The following is a 12,352-nucleotide window of genomic DNA, read 5'->3' as shown; positions in this document are numbered from 1 at the left end:
CTCTGACCATATCGAGAGACTTTGATTCCGCCAAGGCATCCGTAGCCACTGGCACCACAATAGGCTGGTTTACGTGAAACGATGAAACCACTTTTGGCAGAAATTGCTGATGAGTTCTCAACTCCGCTCTATCAGCATGGAAGATTAAATAGGGGCTTTTGTGAGACAAAGCCGCCAATTCAGATACCTACCTTGCGGATGCCAAGGCCAACAACATGACTACTTTCCAAGTAAGGAATTTCAACTCAACCTTACGCAAAGGTTCAAACCAATGAGATTGCAGGAACTGCAACACCACATTAAGATCCCACGGTGCCACTGGGGGCACAAAGGGAGGTTATATGTGTAGCACACCTTTCACGAAGGTCTGAACTTCTGGAAGGGAGGCCAATTCTTTCTGAAAGAAAATTGATAAGGCCAAAATTTGTACTTTAATGGAGGCTAACTTTAGGCCCTCATCCACACCTGCTTGCAAAAAATGGAGCAAACGCCCCAGCTGAAATTCTTCCGTAGGAGCCTTCTTGGATTCACACCAAGACACATATTTTCTCCAAATACGGTGGAAATGTTTCGCCATTACCTCTTTTCTAGCCTGAAGTAGTGTGGGAATGACTTCACTGGGAATACCCTTCCGGGATAGGATTTGGCGTTCAACCGCCTTGCCGTCAAATGCAGCAGCGGTAAGTCTTGATACGCGCACGGCCCCTGCTGTAACAAGTCCTCTCGTAGAGGAAGAGGCCAGGAATCTTCTATGAGTAATTCTTGAAGATCTGGATACCAGGCCCTCCTTGGCCAGTCTGCAACAATGAGTATCGCCTGAACCCTTGTTTTTCTTATGATCTTTATCACCTTTGGAATGAGTGGAAGTGGAGGGAACACATAGACCGACTGAAACACCCACGGTGTCACCAGGGCGTCCACTGCTATTGCTTGAGGGTCCCTCGACCTGGAACAATATCTCTGAAGTTTCTTGTTGAGGCGAGATGCCATCATGTCTATTTGAAGAATTTCCCAACGACTTGTCACTTCTGCAAAGACCTCTTGATGAAGACCCCACTCTCCTGGATGGAGATCGTGTCTGCTGAGGAAGTCTGCTTCCCAGTTGTCCACCCCTGGAATGAAGACTGCTGACAGAGCGCTTGCATGTTTCTCCGCCCAGCAAAGAACTTTTGTGGCCTCCGCCATCGCCGCTCTGCTCTTTGTTCCGCCCTGGTGGTTTATGTACACCACTGCTGTTACATTGTCTGACTGAATCAAGAAGGGCAGACCGCGAAGAAGATGTTCCGCTTGCCGAAGGCCGTTGTAAATAGCCCTTAATTCCAGAATGTTTATGTGCAGACAAGCTTCCTGGCTTGACCATTTTCCCAGGAAATTTTTCCCCTGTGTGACTGCTCCCCAGCCTTGGAGACTTGCATCTGTTGTCACCAGGATCCAATTCTGAATCCCGAACCTGCGTCCCTCTAGGAGGTGAGAACTGTGCAGCCACCACAGGAGATAGATTCTGGTCCTGGAAGATAGGATTATTTTACGGTGCATGTACAGGTGAGACCCGGACCACTTGTCCAACAGGTCCCACTGAAACACTCTGGCATGGAACCTGCCGTACAGAATGACCTCTTAGGTCGCCACCATCTTCCCCAGCAACCGAGTGCATTGAAGAATCGACACTCTTCCCGGTTTCAGAAACTGTTTTACCTTATTCTGTATTTCTTTTTCATCCACTAGGGGTCACTGGAGTACTCTAGGAATATGGACAGTTCCACCGGAACTAGGCACTGAATAAGTTAAAATTTGAGACTACTTCTCCCCTCCATATCCCCGAGTACCTCAGTGTTTTTTTCGTGCTCACCGAGCAACTAGGCCTGTGGAGTTTCTCCACAGTTATTGGATTTATTTTTGATTTTTCAATGTTCCACATCCCCCCCTTCCAGAAAGGCAATGGTTCGGGATAGTGGAAGCTGCTGAAGCAGCTGTGGGTGTCGGACCTCTCTAAAAAGAGCTCCCTCACTGCCACGGGCAGGTCTAAAACCTGCAGTAAAGGCTGGACGGAACTTATAGAGAAGCCCCGTCATAGCCCTCACCATAGGGTACAGGTATGTTGAACGGGGCGGTCAGCTCACGTTGCCGCCCACTGAGTGGGATACTGTGTGTGTGTGTGTGTGTGTGTGGCGCCGGCGGCTGCCTTCAGCCGCTCGCCACCGTTTCCAGCGCCGCTGTCTATGCTGTGTCCCCCGCCGCTCTGAGCCGCGTCGGCCACGTTGATTTATGCATAGGCCGCTCCACGGCTCAATGCAGCGCGCTCCCCGGCCCTCGATGCCGCTTCCGGCTCCCTCTCCACCATAGCCCGGCTCCGTGTATAGAGAACGATACACGGAGCAGGGGGGGGGGGGGGGGGCACACAAATGAGAGTTTTTGTAAAAGGCAGGCTCCATAGCCTAGTGAGTAACTTTGATGCCACAGTGATGCTCCCTGCACACAGAAATGTCAGGGTCACTGGATAAAATCTCATGATTCAACTCTTGTTGATAAAAGAAAGTATGTTTACTGGAATATAGCCGTGCTGCATATGTATTGCAATAGGCTATTAAGTCTTTGTTAAACAGGATACATGCTGCTCATATATGTGCAGGTTTGAATGCAACATAGTATGTTTATTAAATCTGCTTACATAATTATAAGTCTGCATATTTAACCATTTTTCCTGTTGTGTTTCCAGAATTTCCTGTATTACATCTCTCCTCCATTGAAGGCGCAGGGGTGTTTAGGGGAATTTGGAATCGGGCATATTGCTCGCGCAAGTTGTTTTTTGTATTGTCTGTCTGTATAATGAGTAAGACACCAGCAAAGACTATTATTCTTATCATAACTGTTTATAATGATATCATCCCAAAGACTGCAAATCTGAATCATGGCTGTGGTCAGCCAAATACTGGCTTTGTTCACTGTTGTAAAGTAAGATGTGTTATACAATTGGTCAGCACATGGTGATTATAAAACAGTATCTGTGGAGCACGGCAAGCATTGTGAGTTCAGGCTCACCTGTAGCAGCTTTGCTCAATTCACTTAGCCACACCACAATTGGATACGCCCAATCTCATCTGATCTTGGAAGCTGAGCAGTGTTGGGCCTGGTTACCCACCTGGGAATACAAGGTGCTGTAGGTACTTTTAAATCTACAGCCACACCACACTGGATACGGGACCCATTAACTAAGCTGTGGTTAAGCAGCAGACATCTCAGGGTTTTTTTAAAGCCTGTGAGTGGTCACATTTAGTTTCAGACTTCTTAAAATTATTATACCTCTGAATCAGGATATATCTGGATATATGTATATGGGTATATAATATATATGTGTATGTGTGTATATATGCATATATGAAATAAATATATATATATATATATATATATTATAAGGTCTGAGTATGTGTGAATATACATTGTTATATATATGTGTGTATATATATGTGTGTATATATATATATATATATATATATATAATATGCTGACATTAAAAATCTATTTTTCAATAAGCAAGACTACAGTGGCGCAGTTGGTCGGCACACAGTGCTTATTAAACAGTATCTGTTGAGCACTGCAAACATTGCGAGTTTAGGCCTCACCTCCCCAGATCCCCAGTGGCCTAATGGATAGGACACTGCCCTCCTAAACCAGGGATTGTGGGTTCAGGTCCCATCTGGATTGCAAGTCACTACAGCAACCATTTCATCACCAGAGTTGATGTTTAAACAGCAGTTTTGCTTATTATTTTTACAGCTGGCTCTGTAGCCAAGTGGTTAGGCCTCCCGCCCACAGTGAACTTTGTGATTACATGGACACTGGTTCAGATCCTGGTTTACCAGGTGTAATATATTTTAAAAAAAAATAATAATAATAAATAAAAAAAAACATGGTAGGACACCATTTTTAACATTACTTTGCTGGAGGTTGCTGCCCTACAACACTCAGCCTCTGGGGACGGGGGGTTGTTAGGAATTTAATTTACTAATTTATTAATTGTTTTTGACAGCATGTCTCTACAGGAAGATTCACTATTGCTGGTAACCACATGCACGGTAATGCAGGTTTATACACAGATTACTTCCGTGGTGTACTTACTGGTCGGGGTACATGATCACTAAGTCTAATGCATAATCAAACAAGCAGCTTCGCTGCAGAGTCGGTCACACAGTGTGTCGGACAAATACGACTGCACAGACAGACCCTTACCGGTCCTCTTTGGGGGGGAATGCGGGCGCATGTACTGCCTGAGGGGAAAAAAAAAATTTTTTTTTTTACTGTTTCCAGCTAAATTGTTGCGGTCGATTCGCCGCCAGCCCTCATAGCACCAGGCCAGTACGTCAGGTTCTCAGCGAAGGCTGAACAATTTCCAATGAGAGACAATTGCAATTATTGGGCGTTTAACTACCTATCGGAGTGTACCCTACACAGCAGTACGGCTGTTGCTTCGCCCTGCTTTGGTAAGGGTTTGAGGTAACAAGGCTGTAGTGGCAGGGCACTCCAGTTCAGGTTTGCCCTAAATAAAGACCACCTTACACTTCTTGCTGCCTACAGCTTCTGTGACGTTGGCAGTTGGTTCTTGCGTTTCAGCTTCGCTAGTGGCACACAACGTCCACTTTGGCTACGTTCCAGACGAGAATAGATCACAGACCAGGTGGGGGTGTGTGGGGGGGGGGGGGGATCTGTTTTCCTACCATTGTCTACGCGAATTCCTGAATGATTCCGTCTCATCGACTTCAATTCCTAGGTATGATTCTCGATACAGTAAATCAAAGAATTTACCTACCCGAACAGAAGTACAGGTCATTCGTCATCTGGTACAATTAGTGCTTAAGCCACGCACAGTCTCGGTTCATTTGTGCATTCGCCTATTAGACACAATGGTGGTGGCTTTCGAAGCGCTTCAGTTCGGAAGACTTCACTCACGTCCTTTTTAACTGGATGTGCTCGCACAATGGTCGGGCTCGCTTCTGAAGATTCACCGCAGGGTGAGGTTGTCTCCAAAGGCCATAGTGTCGCTACTCTGGTGGCTCAAGGTACAGAATCTAACCGCAGGGAAACGGTTCGGCGCCTGGAATTGGATAATTCTCACGGCAGACGCAAGTCTCAGAGGTTGGAGAGCTGTAGTTCAAAATTTTCAGCTCCAGGGTCTCTGGGCGGATCACGAAAGATTGCTGTCTATAAATGTCCTGGAACTCCGCCCAAATTTACAATGCGCTACAACAAGCAGTGCACATGCTGCAGGCTCAGGCTGTTCAGGTGCAGTCAGACAACGCGACGGCGGTCGCATACATCAACAAACATGGAGGAATGAAAAGCCGCATGGCCATGCGGGAAGTAGCTCGAATCCTCAATTGGTCCGAGGTGATTTTGTCGGCAGTATTCATTCCGGGAGTGGACAACTGGGAGGCGGATTATCTCAACTGTCGGGATTTTTTTTATCCAGGATGTGCATTAAATCCAGAAGTGTTTCACATGTTGGTCCAGAGGTGGGGTTACCCGCAAGTGGACCGGATGGCATCTCGCCACAATTATCAAACGCCCCAGTACGCGTCCAGAACGAGAGATCCAAAGGCAGTGGCGGTGGATGCTCTCACAATCATGTGGCCATACAGTCTCGTGTATCTGTTCCACCGTTTCCCGCTGCTCCCTCTGTTGCTAAAACAGATCAAAAGAGAGTCCGCCACAGTCATACTAGTGGCGCCTCATTGGCCTTGGAGAGCTTGGTTTCGGATCTTCGCGGTCTACTCGCGGACGTTCCTTGGCCGCTCCCACTGCGTCCGGACCTGTTACAACAGGGTCCGTTCTTTTTCTCCGATTTTGCGCGGCGGCGTTGACGGAGTGGCTGTTGAGACAGCCCTCTTAAAAAGAGAGAGCATTCCAGAATAGGTTATACCAACCATGTTACATGCTAGTAGCCAGTTACGGCAGCTCATTATTACAGAATTTGGCGTGCCTATATAGGTTGGTGTAATGTTCGGAAGTTCCGACATCATCTTTTTTGTTATGTCTACAGATGGGGTTAGATGGAGGTCGGCGTTTATCCACACTGAAGGTGCAGATATCTGCGTTATCAATTTATTTTAAAAGAAGATTGGCTCTATTGCCGTCGGTACACACCTTTATGCAGGGTGTCCTCAAAGTACAGCCTCCATTTCACTCCACTTACTGCGCCATGGGACTTGAATCTGGTTTAGATTGCTTATAGTCTTTTTATTTCGAACCCTTACAACAAGTGGATATTAAATGTCTCACTTGGGAAACAATTTCTCTCCTAGCCTTAGCTTCGGCAGGGCAGGTTTCAGATTTGGGTGCCTTGTCTTGCAAGCCACCGTATTTAGTGTTTCATAACGACAGAGCGGAACTTTGGACGAATCCCGCTTTCCTAACAAAAGTAGGGTCCTCTTTTCACATCAATCATCCAATAGTAGTTCCTGTGTTAACAGGAGATTCTGGAATTTTGGTTGGGGTACGCGCATTACGCGTTTATGTATTCCGAATGTCTACAGTTCCTAAGACGGATATGTTGTTATCCTCTATGATGCGGCCAAGATGGGTTGGCCACCTTCTAAGCAGACCTTATCCAGATGGATAAAACTGACCATACGTCAGGCTTACCTTCATGCTAGATTACAGCCGCATACATCAGTAACAGCTCATTCCAAATGTTCTCCGTGAATGTCATGGGCAGCTGGTCGTGGAGTTTTACGAGACAGCTTTTGCAGTGCAGCTACATGGTCTTCAGTGCACATGTTTGTGCGCTTTTACAAGTTTGATACTTTTGAGGCATCAGCATCTAGCTTTGGCCGTCTAGTGTTACAGGTGCCAAACAGCTCTCCCGCCCAGGGGGGAAACTTTGGTACGTCCCTAGAGTACTCCAGTGACCCCTAGTGGATGAAAAAGAAAATAGGATTTTGGTACTTACCAGGTAAATCATTTTCTTTGAATCCATAGGGGGCACTGGACGCCCACCCAGAGCTGTTTTCCTGGCTTGTGGTAAGTTCAGGGGATCTTATGGTAACACACTCTCACCAACTGGTTCAAATTAGCAAGTTTATTGGGTTGGTGTCAACTGATAGTTGTCAGTAACGTTATGTGTCAACTTTATTGTTGTCCGTTTGTTATATATAATTCTCCATTAACCTCTATAGCTCCTGTTCGGCTCAGTAAAAAAAACACTGAGGTACTCGGGGATATGGAGGGGAGAAGTAGTCTCAAATTTTAACTTATTCAGTGCCTAGTTCCTGTGGAACCGTCCATATCCCTAGAGTACTCCAGTGCCCCCTATGGATTCAAAGAAAAGGATTTACCTGGTAAGTACCAAAATCCTATTTTCCAGAGCCTTTTCCACTGGAAGAAAAACTCTCTGTAATTCTGTATCCAGAATCATACCCAAGAACGACAGCCGTGTTGTCGGAACCAACTGTGAATTTGGCAAGTTTAGGAGCCAACCATGTTGTTGCAGAATTGTCAGGGAGAATGTAACGTTTTTCAGCAATTGCTCCTTGGATTTCGCTTTTATCAGGAGATCGTCCAAGTACGGGATAATTGTGATTCCCTGCTTGCGCAGGAGAACCATCATTTCCGCCATAACCTTGGTGAAAATCCTCGGAGCCGTGGACAGACCAAACGGCAGCGTCTGAAATTGGTAATGACAATCCTGAACAGCAAACCTCAGATAAGCCTGATGTGGATGATATATGGGGACGTGTAAGTAGGCATCCTTTATGTCGACCGACACCATAAAATCCCCCTCCTCCAGACTGGAGATCACTGCTCAGAGAGATTCCATCTTGAATTTGAATTTTTTTAGATAGAAATTGAGGGATTTTAGGTTCAGAATCGGTCTGACTGAGCCATCCGGCTTCGGGACCACGAACAGGCTCGAATAAAAGCCTTCCCCCTGTTGTGACGGGGGCACCATGACAATGACTTGATTTTGACATAGCTTTAGTTTTGCAGCGCATACCACCTCCCTTTCTGGAAGAGAAGCTGGCAAGGCCGATTTGAAAAATCAGTGAGGGGGCACCTCTTGAAACTCCAATTTGTACCCTTGGGCTACTATTTCTAATATCCAAGGATCCAGGGCCGAGCGAACCCAGACCTGACTGAAGAGTTGGAGATGTGCCCCCACCGGTGCAGACTCCCGCAGAGGAGCCCCAGCGTCATGCGGTAGATTTGGTAGAAGCCGGGGAGGACTTCTACTCTTGGGAACTTGCCACAGCTTGTGACCTTTTTCCCCTTCCCCTTCCTCTCGTAGCAAGGAAGGAAGAACCTCAACCGTTTTTGTATTTATTGGGCCGAAAGGACTGCATCTGATAGTGGGGCGTTTTCTTTTGTTGTACAGGAACATAAGGTAGCAACGATGACTTACCCGCGGTATCCGTAGATACCAGGTCAGTGAGGCCATCACCAAACAAGACACTTCCGTTAAACAGCAGAGACTCCATAGTCTTTTTAGAGTCAGCATCAGCATTCCATTGATGAATCCACAATGCCCTCCTAGCCGAGACTGCCATGGCATTGGCCCTTGATCCCAAAGGCCCATATCCCTCGCAGCTTCCTTTAGATAGGCAGCAGCGTCCCTGATATGACCCAGTGTCAAAAGCACGCTATTCCTGTCCAGGGAATCTATATCAGATGACAATTTATCTGCCCTCTTTTCAATAGCCCTACTCACCCATGCCGATGCACCTGTAGTGACATAATGGATTTTAGTGTATTTTCCTGCTTACGATCCGCAGGATCCTTTAGGATATAATAGATATAGCAATATAATTTTCTGAATACCAAAATAGAAAGATAGAAAGAAAACATTAGTTTTCTAATTCTTAATGATTTGGTGGTGCACCCTGAGTCAGTATTGGAACACAGAGCAACAAGAAGGAGAAAACCAGACTCTTTTGTGGGTGCACTCTTAACTTTTTAAACAATATATAGAATATACAAGATAAGTTTATAAAATCAACTTTTATTAATATCACAAAATTAAGATAATCAGTGGTCAAATGAAAAAAATAATCGTCAAAAAATGACAATATAATCAAAGAGCAATTAATGCAGATGTAAGATAAATAAATGGTTCCGGCTACCGGAGTTAAATCTAATAGTTCTAAGCAGATTAGCTTGAATATTCAACGGTACGTCCAATCTCACGTGAATTCCTGCCTGTGTTTGCGCCAACAAATGATGAACAAATTGTAAGTACTTAGATATTAATAATTGTAGATTTCAAGTACATAACCAGTTGATGTGCAAGAAAAAGAGAGCAGTAGGAAATGAGAAGGTGGTGTGAATCTGCTGTCAATGTTAGACACTGAGCATGTTACCCAATCTGTGCTCTACTAAACTGAGTCTTCCTCAATGGTATCCCACTTGAGTACTGTCCCAGCCCAACACTGATTAGCTTCCAAGATCGGACGGTTTCGGGCGTTTCCAGTGTGGTATGATAGTAGAGAGTGAACGGTGATCAGAAGCTCTGGAATCACTGATGAGAGTTCACGAATATCACAGGATGAATGTAGAAGATAACAGTAATAAGCCAATTGAAGAAACTAGAGTGGATCTGCTGCCAATGTTAGACAGGGATATGACCCTGAATCAGTGGTGAGAGTCCATGAATTTAGATGTAGATAGGAAGAAAAGGGGAAATGAATACATAGGGATAACAGTCCTATTGACATATTTAAGATTCCCGCACAAAAAACATATATGTATATTTGAATATACAGTCTGCTAATAATAGCAGCAATTGCTGAAATAAAGCCAAATGGTTTTGCTGCCACTAAATAAATGGGCTGGATTGATAATAAGTACAGGACCAAGAATAGTCTCTGTACCTATGATGTTCTAGTGCAGAGTACAATGAGTCCAATGTATCTAAAAGGTATCTGGTTGAAAGGCTAAACCAAGAGAAAGAGATAACAATGTAACAAGTAGACAGGTGTCTCAAGGGCTATAGACGCATACTGAAGGTTCAGAATGAATCACTGCCAAGGAATGCAATACACATGAGGATTAATGATACAAAATTAAAGGATGTACCATAAATACTGAGATACTGATTAGTACTGATTTAGACGCACAAATGGCAGGTAATATATGACAAGCAAATTGAAACTTGCGAGAGTCAGTGAATAATGATAGTTCAATCAATATGGACACTAATCTGGCAATTCCACCATTTGCATTTGAATGCAGCTAAGAAGAATACTGATAACGGATGACATATGGAAAGCTGATATAAACAGCGGTAAATGTCCTGCTACCTGTCTAACTCAGGAATGTAAAGTGCCACTCGGCTGGAGAAGCCACAGGGCGCAGACAGGTGTAGGAAGGTGTTCGCTGCTCCTGTCAGCCAGGATAAGGAGAAGTCCGAACACAAGACACAGGCAGGTGTGAGAGAGGATGTCCGTCGCTCCGGTCAGCCAGGAGAGAATACGGAAGACGCGTTTCACCCATCCGCCGGGCTTGATCACTTCCTGTTGCGGTCTGGGTCCTTGCAGCTTTTAACCTGATCTGAGCCAGTTCATATCCAATCAAAAAATGTGTGTGTTCCTTAATTAGCAGCTGAGATCTTAGGGCTCTTGCGATCTGGATAAGCAATATGTTGTGTCCAAATTGAGTTAAACTTGGCAGGGAAGCTCATCAGTGATATCACATAGAAAAGAGAAAACAACAACAACAAAAATATTAAAAACACAACCAAAATTAATACTAAAATATTGAGATCTAGACAATAAGAAAAAGCCGAAATTTGTACTATAAATAGTACAGAGGTAGGGCAATGGACAAATAAGTGCTTATAAGTAGTCACAGAAAGTAATTTCTGATGAGCAATTAATACAGAAATAGTGAATACCCATAGGTTATCTCAGCAGGAAAAAATTGTAACAAGGCCGTTAGTTAAAAATGTATTATTATCACGGCTTCTATAGACATATGTTATACTCCTCAATTCAAATAAACCCTGTATGGGTAACAGGTTAATTAAAAAAAAAAATTATTAGTTACCACATGTTTAGTAACATAAATTAATCCCACGTAAGTTTCTACGAAAGAATGTTTCCACAGAAAAAGGGAGTTGGCAGACAGTTATTAGTGTCTAGGCCTATGGTTGTTAAGCAGAACTAAGGTAATAGTAAGTAAAGAGATAAATGATGAAAAAATGACAGTAACTATTAAAAGAAGGGGAAGAAATATGACTGAGGCCAAAGTGTACCATGTTACTGAAAGATATACAGTGATGAGATAATTATGTGCATATTAATATGACACATATATATGTGTGTGCATACTTAAATCTGAATGCACACAAATATATATAAAAATGGGCAGGTGAACCTGATAGGTATGCAGGAATTGACATAATGGGGAATGTGTTAATTTATGGCTAAAATTTACTAGGAAGGTGCAAGCTGATGGTGAGAACAGAAATGCTAGTGTGGTGATCTGGCAAGGGTGTCATTGTATAGGAACCAAGGTCAACCCATGGAAACATGATGAGTAATAAAGTGATATAACAGGGTGCTAATGTGTAAAGAAATATGATAAAAATATGATAAAAATATAGTGATACTGAGTGTAGGTCTGATAAATGAGTAATAACGGGGTGAACAAGGTGCTAATGTGTGGAAAAAATGATAAAGTATGGTGGGTCCGATAAAGGCTAAAGATAAAACGTATCATAGTAGTGAGTGTGAACGGATGCTTCTTGCAGTGCCTTGAAGGATCAGGGACATGTTATTGTGATAGTGATCAAAGTGATCATATGGTAATAGGTACAAATATGCAAACGTGGAGTGGTCCAAATGTCAAAAAGACAGAGGCTCACTTGAGCTTCATTAAGCCTGAAATAGGATGAACATTTATAAAAATACACTGTAATTAATATATTCGTTTAGGCCTGATGGTTTTAATCCTCCCAACTTGAAAGTCCATTCACTTTCCTTTTTGAGAAGTTCTTTACTAAGATCTCCCCCACGTATGCCTAAATGGACTCTGTCGAGACCAAACGCACGCATCTCACAGGGAGAGTCTTGATGTTTAGCATGAAAATGTCTTGCTACTGATGTCAATTTTTTGCCTTTTGAAAAATCCGATGTGGCATTTCTGATGGCTCCCATGTGTTCCAAAATTCGAGTTTTGAACTTCCTTTTGGTCATATCAATGTAGCGTTGATCGCAGCTGCAGATTCGGCAATAGACAATTTCTTGTGTATCACAATTGAAAACATGTCGGATGGGAATCTCACGTCCCAATTTGTCCTTAACTTTGTCTGTTATCTGAATCTGAGGGCAAGCTTTACATTGCCCACAGGGAAATGACCCTGTTA

At 43.9% G+C, this 12,352-nt stretch overlaps 1 protein-coding gene and 1 pseudogene across 2 annotated transcripts in view; one reads left to right on the top strand and one right to left on the bottom strand.

Annotated features, from left to right (window-relative positions):
- Nucleotides 1-12,352, top strand: part of MID2 (midline 2) — a 907,753-nt gene that overhangs the window by 555,774 nt on the left and 339,627 nt on the right. The gene's annotated exons all lie outside the window — the stretch shown is intronic.
- Nucleotides 9,357-9,475, bottom strand: LOC134953917 (5S ribosomal RNA; annotated as a pseudogene).

The sequence above is a fragment of the Pseudophryne corroboree genome, chromosome 8, assembly GCF_028390025.1.
Source record: "Pseudophryne corroboree isolate aPseCor3 chromosome 8, aPseCor3.hap2, whole genome shotgun sequence".
In the NCBI taxonomy this organism is placed as follows: Eukaryota; Metazoa; Chordata; class Amphibia; order Anura; family Myobatrachidae; genus Pseudophryne; species Pseudophryne corroboree.
The sequence above is the reverse complement of the archived record's forward strand: the minus strand, read 5'-3'. Positions and strand labels throughout refer to the sequence as shown.